This window comes from Heteronotia binoei, chromosome 6 (genome assembly GCF_032191835.1).
Source record: "Heteronotia binoei isolate CCM8104 ecotype False Entrance Well chromosome 6, APGP_CSIRO_Hbin_v1, whole genome shotgun sequence".
NCBI lineage: Eukaryota > Metazoa > Chordata > Lepidosauria > Squamata > Gekkonidae > Heteronotia > Heteronotia binoei.
In genome coordinates, this window is record NC_083228.1 from 12679071 (window position 1) to 12687365 (window position 8295).

Consider the following 8295-nt stretch of genomic DNA (forward strand, 5'->3'; position numbering starts at 1 on the left):
AACTGGGTAAAGGAAGCTCTGGCTCTTTCCTTCCTTCCCTAGCGGACAGGGGGCGAGGGAGGGAGTTTCATCGAATAGAAGGAAGAGAGGCTTGGCTCAGTAGCTCTGCCTTGTGCTTGAGAGAGCATGACAAAGTAAGCTCTCCCCACCTTCTCCCCAAGGGAGGAGCCTCAGCAGTGGAGATAATAGAGAACATAAGAGAAGCCATGTTGGATCAGGCCAATGGCCCATCCAGTCCACACTCTGTATCACACAGTGGCCACAAAAAAACCCAACCCAAGTGCCATCAGGAGGTCCACAAGTGGGACTAGAAGCCCTTCCACTGTGCCCTCCCCACCAAGCTCCAAGAATACAGAGCATCACTGTCCCAGACAGAGAGTCCAATGATAAGCTGTGGCCAATAGCCACTGATGGACCTCGGTTTTGCTCTGTAGCTCCCATGCAATTGAGCAAGCCTTGCAAAGCAAGCTGAGATGCAGAAGGAAGCAAGAGAGAGGGAGAAGGAAGCAAAGGACAGCCAGTTGTTCAGGGGCCTGATAGGAGACCTCTGGGGACCTGATTCGGCCCCCAAACTGCATGTTTGACACCCCTGCTTTAGAGCAACTTTGTTTTCTTGATGACTGCACCCTGCTGGTTCAGAAATCCAATATATCATGGTGAAGGAGTCACCGAACCCCTTTTCTGTATGAACCCTCCACAATAAAAAAAACACTTCTCAGCATGGATGTCCAGTCACCCATTCATGGATTCTCTGCCCCACAGAAGAAGAGAAGAAGAGATTGGATTTATACCCCGCCCTTCACTAACTGAAGGAGTCTCAGAGTGGCTTTCCCCTTCCCCTCACCACAACAGACACCTTGTGAGATAGGTGGGGCTGAGAGAGCTCTTTCAGAACTGCTCTTGAGCCAACTCAGAGATGCCTCAGAAATAGTAGTAGTAGTAGAAGAAGATGATGATGATATTGGATTTATATCCTGCCCTATACTCTGAATCTCAAAGTCTCAGAGCGGTCACACAATTTCCCATATGTCCCCCCCCCCCCCACAGCAGACACCCTGTAAGGTGAGTGGGGCTGAGAGAGCTCTCCCAGAAGCTGCTCGTTCAAGGGCAACTCCTACTAGAGCTATGGCTCTAGGCCATTCCAAGCAGGTGCAAGTGGAGGAGTGGGGAATCAAACCCAGTTCTCCCAGATAAGAGTCTGTGAACTTAACTACTACACCCAAACTGGCTTTTTTGACTAGAAAAATCCTTCCAAACAGCAAGATCCACCGTCCGTCCCCATCCCATACTCACCTCTTCCTCCAGATGTCAGAGTGGCTCAAAAAGCTACAATTTTTGAAAGCGATAGCCATTTTTGAGCCGCACACCAGTCACCACCTCCCTGTCTGGAAGCAGAAGGGCACAAGCAAGGTGCCTTGGTACTATGAAACCACCAAGCCACCCCAAGTCACATCTGGCTTTTGTTTGGTAAAAATTACCCAGAGCGCTTAAGCGCATGAGTGCATGGGCGTTTGGCTCATTGGGAGAGAAAAAGAGTAGTCCAGCCTCTGAGGTGCCCCCCCCCCCCCCCAGTCTGAGTGATCCAAGCTGCCTCGCGGACGGGATGGGGCCGCCTCGCACCAGAATGTGTGGAGGCTTCGGGGCGGCTCTTTATGAGCTGGCCTGATTGAGGACGCCTCCCATCTGCCCCCAAATGCCCATCTGTAAGCAGCTGTTGTGTATGAAGTCTCAAGTGAAGACTTATACGGGTGTTTCTGCCTGGCTCATTGGAGCCATAAGAATGGAGCTGGGGGACTTGGGAACAATGGGCAGCAGGATCCAAATCCCTGCTGCCCCTGCTCCAATCATGGGCCCCCGGCTAGTTTGAATGATCCAATAATGTGCTTGCGCAGGAACCCTGAATTGTATATAGTTGGCCCCATTGGTCCAGATCTCCAGGCTTTCAGTGCAGCCTCTATACTATGCTGTGCTCCAGGGGTGGCCAACGGTAGCTCTCCAGATGTTTTTTGCCTACAACTCCCATCAGCCCCACCCAGCATGGCCAATGGCTGGGGCTGATGGGAGTTGTAGGCAAAAAAACATCTGGAGAGCTACCTGTTGGCCACCCCTGCTGTACTCAATTAAGAGCTGATGTTCACTACCACCTCGCCTCTTCATTGCATTGACCCCACTGTATTATAGCAGCCATTGTTTCTTTTTGACAAGCTGATCGACATCTACATGAAGGATGTACCATGTGTCCACAGTGAACACTTGAACACTTGAAGCTGCCTTATACTGAATCAGACACTTGGTCCATCAAAGTCAGTCTTGTCTTCTCAGACTGGCAGCAGCTCTCCAGGGTCTCAAGCTGAGGTTTTCACACCTATTTGCCTGGACCCTTTTCTGGAGATGCCAGAGGTTGACCCTGGGGCCTTCTGCTTCCCAAGCAGATGCTCTACCACTGAGCCACCGTCCCTCCCCTGCTCTCCAGGGTCTCAAGCTGAGGTTTTTCACACCTATTTGCCTGGACCCTTTTCTGGAGATGCCAGGGGTTGAACCTGGGACTTTCTGCTTCCCAAGCAGATGCTCTACCACTAAGCCACCGTCCCTCCCCAACAGTAACACAAACGGGGTTATTATTTCAGCACTCCTCCCACACAAATGTAGGCGTCAAGTCAGCGACTTCTAAGTCTTGTTCCAGATATTTTCGGAACGCTAAAAACGCTCACAAACAAAAGGATGCAGAAACAATAGGTTGTAAATGAAAAAAAAAAAATCCTGCCTGCTCCAGGATCTTGATTGGGTCGATTTCACTAGTGCTAGACAGTAATGCTCTCTGCCACTCAAAAGCTATTAAATTCTAACTCAGTAAACGGGCTTAAACAAATAAGGGGAAGATTTGATCTCTGTTTCATAGTGAAATGGCATCCGTGGGGAAAGTTTGCTTTGTTCCCTGCTCTGCTGAAGTTCGGGGCAAGGAAGGGGGGGAGCCTATGTTTTCAATAGTTCAGAGGGAGGATGTCAATCGCTATTTTTCTCCTGCGGTGCCATCAAATGTACAAAAAACCCTTTGCCCATTCCTCCTGAAAGTTCAGACTTCTCTCAAGTTAGTCACATGGAGATTTTTCAACAATCTGGACTTCAGACAGACACAAACACACCTTGTGGGTAAATATATTGTATAAAGAGCCTCTATGTCAAAGATTTCAGGTTTTCACGGCTGGTAACATCATTAGGGTTTGTAGAATCTTTCGGGCTCAAGTGCCGTGTTGTACTGGAGAAAGTTTTCCTTCCAGACGTTTCGTTCTCTGCTGCGGAGAACATCCTCAGTGGCGTTGCAGCCGGAGCAGGCGCTCTGACCTTCTTGGCTGCACAGCCAAGGCGCTCTGACCTTCTTGACTCAGTGCACAGCAGCCAAGAAGGTCAGAGCGCCTGCTCCGGCTGCAACGCCACTGAGGATGTTCTCCGCAGCTGAGAACGAAACGTCTGGAAGGAAAACTTTCTCCAGTACAACACGGCACTTGAGCCCGAAAGATTCTACAAACCCTAATAACCTTTTTGTCCATTCCTCCTGAAAGTTTAGGCCTCTCGAGTTGGGCACATGGAGATTTTTAAACAATCTGGGCTTTAGACAGACATGAACACACCTTGGCAATGTTCCCTCTAAACTGGAGAGTCTTGTAAGCAAAAATTCTGCTTTCTGAGCGACTGGTATTAAAGTTGTAAGCAGTGTTCCCTCTACGCTGAGTTAGCGTGAGCTAGCTCACAGATTTTTAGCCTCCATCTCACACATTTTTGTCTTAGCTCAGGAAGGATGACCCCAGAGCACACTCATTTATGTAGTAGCTCACAACTTTAATGTCAGTTGCTCACATTAATGCCAGTAGCTCACAAAAATAGAAGCTCACAAAAATAGAATTTTTGCTCACAAGACTCTGCAGCTTAGAGGGAACATTGGCCATGAGCTACTGGCATAAAAGTTGTGAGCTACTGCATAAATTCCTGTGCTCTGGGGTCATCCTTCTTGAGCTAAGACAAAAATGGGTGAGCTGGAAGCTAAAAAACTGTGAGCTAGCTCACACTAACTCAACAGAGGGAACACTGCTTGTGGGTATCTATAATGGCAATAATTAACCCACCCAGACAGAAAAATTCCCAGGGAACTCCGCTAAGAACAACATATGCAGGTCTGAGGGCCCATCTGAATGAAAGACTGGTAGGTCCAAGGATTGTTTCTCCATCGTTTATTTATTTATTTAGGGTACCATTTTGTTCCTTCAACTAAGGCTATGCACTAACTGGGGGACAGGTTTTGGGATAGGGGCAGAACCTCGTTCCTCGCTCGTTGAAGAGTCAAAGCTCAACTACTTTGTATCAGACTCTCAAAATGTAACTCTCAGAAGCTTATTCGCTGAAAATCGCTTTGGTCCCAGTTGTGCATATGTTGCTGAATTGTAACGGTGTTCCTGCCTGGCTCATTGAAGCTTTTAGGCCTGAGCTTGGGTACTCAGGAACAATGGGCAGTAGGATCCAAATCCCTGCTGTCCTGCTCCAATCATGACCCCCCTGCTGGTTTGAATGATCCAATGGCGTCCTTGCGTGGGAACCTTGATGTGTATATAGTTGGCCCAGTTCTGCAGTCTTCTAGTTCAGCTGTTACCTCGCTGTAACTAATAAAAAGAGCTATGAGCTATGATCACTGCAACCTTGTCCCCTCCTTGCATTGAACCCACTATAACAAGGGTGGCCAGTGGTAGCTCTCCAGACGTTTTTTGCCTACAACTCCCATCAGTCCCAGCCATTGACCATCCTGGCTGGGGCTGATGGGAGTTGTAGGCAAAAAACAACTGGAGAGCTACCGTTGGCCACCCCTGCACTATAATATAGCCCCTATGGGGCTACTGGACCCAAATCAAGTTTTCCCCATGAAGAAAGGTTAAAATGCTTGGGGTTCTTTAGCTTGGAGAAACGTCAACTGAGGGGTGACATGATAGAGGTTTACAAGATTATACATGGGATAGAGAAGATAGAGCAAGAAGTCCTTTTCTCTCTTTCTCACAATACGAGAACTCGTGGGCACTCAATGAAATTGCTGAGCAGTTGGGTTAGAATGGATAAAAGGGGTTTTGGCCACTGTGTGACACAGAGCGTTGGACTGGATGGGCCATTGGCCTGATCCAACATGGCTTCTCTTATGTTCTTAAGCCACCCTATTGAAGATCAACACGGCTGCCCTCTGACAATAACTACCTCAGAAGGTTGTGAGATTAAAATGGAGGAGAGGAGAATAATGGAAGATGTTTTCAATCAAAGACAAGGTATAAATAAAATAAATGAATAAGAGCCCATGGAGGAAAGAGGGCAGAGTTGACCATCGCCGCCCCTGTAGCTTCTCTGTTGTGAAATTCCTCACTTCTTCTCACGGCTTTGTTGTGAAGATGCAGCAACCAGCGTGCCCAGACATGCATTTGCTAATGTCAGCAGTGTTTTACTTTCAGTTGCAAGCATCAGTGCTTTAATTTTTTTAAAAAACCTGTCAGATCACTATGCAGTGGCATTGACAGATGAAATGCCAATGGATAAGCAAGAGACTGCAAATCAAACTGGAAGTATCTAAGATGTGTCCTTATTCAGAATGCTCAATTCGAGACAGTTCTCATCCTGTTGTCCAGACCCCTCTGATGAAAATGTAATAAAAATAGAGAAGTAGAGATTAGAAAAGTAATTTTAAAAACTTCAATAAAAGGGAATGAAATATCAGGGGACGGGCAATGTAGTGACTAGAATGTCAGACTTTGACCAGAGAGAGCAGGGTTCAGGTTTCTTATTGGATGATCTTAGGATGATCCAATCACCATCTTTTGGTATTAGCTATCTCACAAGGTGGGTGTGAAGATGAAATGGCTGTATGGATGCTGCTTGGCCTCACCGGTGGACTTCTTGATGGCACCTGGTTTTTTGGCTACTGTGTGACACAGAGTGTTGGACTGGATGGACCATTGGTCTGATCCAACATGACTTCTCTTATGTTCTTAACTTGGAGGAAGAGTGAGATTTAAAAATGATGGATGGATGGATGGATGGATGGATGGATGGATGGATGGATGGATGGACAGGTAGATATTATTTAAAAAACCAAGAGGTTGAGGAGAAATAATCAAGGTTTTTAAAGTGATGAGGAAATGCAAATGTATGACTGGTTGCTACTGGAAATTCTTTTGCTAAATCCTCTCCCTTGCTCCTTTAATCCAAGGTTTGTTGAAGTAATTTGCATATCCCTGTGTTCTACAGTTTATGTAGAAATCTCCTGTTTCCAGACAACAATCCTGATGATCATTAGACCTTTTCAGATCTTACATCCATGCATAATGATGGCTCTCCTACTGATATGATATGTGTGGTCACCATATCATCTAAACAGGGACGACGTGTATTTTGCATGCATAAAATAAACCCCTGGAGTTCTTACAGTTCTGGTTAGCTGTATCAAAGTTGTACATGCATGTAAGAAATGTGTATTATCTATGTTCAGACAAAGTGACCAGATATGGTAGAAGCATCATGGATAGCATGTATTCCCAATGTGCACTCTTGCTGGTTTCCCAGTAGCTATGGACATAATAGCTTGGATTCAGCATAGATTTGTAGGTGCAAGGTTGGGGGCTGAATTTTGCTGACCTCTGGTTCCCTCAAAACTATTCCTGGGGGGTCTCTTATACCCTAAAAGCTGCCATGAGTTTGGAATGAATCAACAAAAAACCACCCCCATATGGAAATCTAGGCAGGATCCAACCCAGTGTCTGAAAAAGACTATTGCAGATCTCTCTTCTTCCCATTGGAGGTGGGTTTAACTGTATGAAGGATGGTTTCCCATACCCTACCAAACAAATTGCAGTCATATTTTTACTTTCAATGCCTGTTTCTTGCATTCACACTTTACTTTTTAAAGATCCTCACTTAAACAAATGTGTTTGTGGTGCATGAGTGAGAGACAGAGACCGATTCCCCACTAGCCTTTTGCTGCTCTCACTCTCCTCTTCTCTGCGAGGCTTCTGTCAGATTTCACACTATCTGCCCCAGGGCTGCAGCTAGCTCCACCTCTTTCACCCAGCAAACAAGATCCTCTAAAAACCGGTTTCTGTTTGCCATGCAAAAGAGGCAAAGCGAGTTGCAGCCCCGGGGCAGATAGTGTGAAATCCGACGGAAGCCCCGCAGAGAAGAGGAGCATGAGAGCAGCATAAAGCTAGTGGGGAATCGGTCAGATAAAGCCCGAATGAGTTAAAATATTTGCCTGTTCTCTATTGTCTGCCTGACCTAGGAAGAGGAACTTGGCTGTCTACCAATGAAGAAAAAGCCCACAAAAGGACTGTTTGTTTAATTGGTCAGTTAGTCAGGTGACTTCCTTTGTCTAGGTAGAGAGAGGTCAAGGAGAAGGAGAAGAAATCTCCATTAGCAATGTGACTATCTTAGTGATAAGATATAGCTGACAGTGTTTCTTATTTTCTTCCCAGGTCCCCATCCCTATAGAAATAAACTTATGTTTTATCAAAGATTTCAGGTTTTCACGGCTGGTAACATCATTAGGGTTTGTAGAATCTTTCGGGCTCTGACCTTCTTGGCTGCTGTGCATTGAGTGGGGCCAGGGCTGCTGGAGAGCTGCTATTTCTAGGCTGGAGGGGGTGTGGTGAAAGGGCAATTGGTTTGTGAATGTGCCCATTATTTGGTGGGGCTTCCTGGAAGGGTAGTGATAAGGAAACTGGCTGTTGAATGTGACCATTGTTCTGTGTTAATTGCTGGGAGGGTTGGAAGGGGTGTGAAGATAAGGAAGATGGTTGTTGACTGTGCTGATTGTTCTGTGGAATGTACTGGTTGTTCTGAGACTTTCTGCAATTTATAGTCTGTAGGGTGTTTTGCAGAGCTGGGTACCAAGATTGGTGGATGAAAATGCCTTCTTCCTTTCTGTTAAAATTGTGCTGGTGTTTGTAAAGGTCAGAGTGCCTGCTCTGGCTGCAACGCCACTGAGGATGTTCTCCGCAGCTGAGAACGAAACGTCTGGAAGGAAAACTTTCTCTAGTAGAACATGGCACTTGAGCCCGAAAGATTCTACAAACCCTGTTTTGTTTTATACTAAAAGAGCTCTCGATCTCATTTTGATCCAACGATCCTCTGAACTCTTTGGGATATAAAAATTGATTTTCCAAGCAAAATATACCTCTAACAGAGGTGACCAAGGCATGGATCATGGTGGCAAGGTCACTATGGTCAAGACAAGGAACCAACTGCCTGATCAGCCGCAGATGTTAAAAGGAAAAT